This window comes from Eurypyga helias, unplaced genomic scaffold, assembly GCF_000690775.1.
Source record: "Eurypyga helias isolate BGI_N326 unplaced genomic scaffold, ASM69077v1 scaffold2266, whole genome shotgun sequence".
In the NCBI taxonomy this organism is placed as follows: Eukaryota; Metazoa; Chordata; class Aves; order Eurypygiformes; family Eurypygidae; genus Eurypyga; species Eurypyga helias.
Genome location: NW_010258362.1, coordinates 10,913 through 11,618, shown reverse-complemented (window position 1 = coordinate 11,618; position 706 = coordinate 10,913). Strand labels below are relative to the sequence as shown.

The 706-nt window shown below is 50.0% G+C and overlaps 1 protein-coding gene across 1 annotated transcript in view; it reads left to right on the top strand.

The window, feature by feature from the left end:
- Positions 1–706, top strand: part of PLXND1 (plexin D1) — a gene marked incomplete at both ends in the record, with an annotated part of 54,417 nt that overhangs the window by 44,146 nt on the left and 9,565 nt on the right. The gene's annotated exons all lie outside the window — the stretch shown is intronic.

Genomic DNA, 706 nt, shown 5'->3' with positions numbered 1-706 from the left:
ACCGCATCACAAATAGCGATTGGTCCCTGCTCCTGTTGTTTGCTTTTATTGCAGCAACGTCACAATTCACCTCTCTCCTGTAAGACAAAGTTTGATGAATGTAAGGAGTTAAATGGTGTGTTTGCTTGCTGTCGCATGGGAACAGCCTGTTGACCCTGATCCTTTCTGCTTTGCTGTGATCCGGGCTCTGCTGGTATGAGAAGTATGAATGCTAGTTCCCAGAGCCACAGGCACACGCAGTGGGCTCGCTTCCCTGGATTTTGGTGGCAAACAAAGCAGCAGAAAAAGAGCTGATAGCTTCCTGAGAAAGCTGGGTGCCCAAATACCTCCATAGACCTGGGCTTTTGTGCATATCAGCCCCAGCGAGGTCCTGCTGAGCGCAGTGTGTTAACAGGCTGAGCTCTGTCAGATTGTGAGAAACATCTCTGTACCGGAGCGCGCCAGATTCTCCCTGAAGTTCATGTGTAATTTCACATGTAAATTAATGCACATTTGTATTTTGCTGAGCATCGAGCATGCACGTACCCACTCAGCTATGCATATGCCCCTACCTTCTGGGCAGTACCCGAGCTCTCCGCCCGTGAGACAGCAAATGCTGGCACAGCCTGTTGGTGGCAATCCACAGCCCTACAGTACTTGCTGTAGACGTTGGATGGGCTATGTTGATGCTGACAATCACAGTTCATCCTCCCCGAAAATCGCCTGT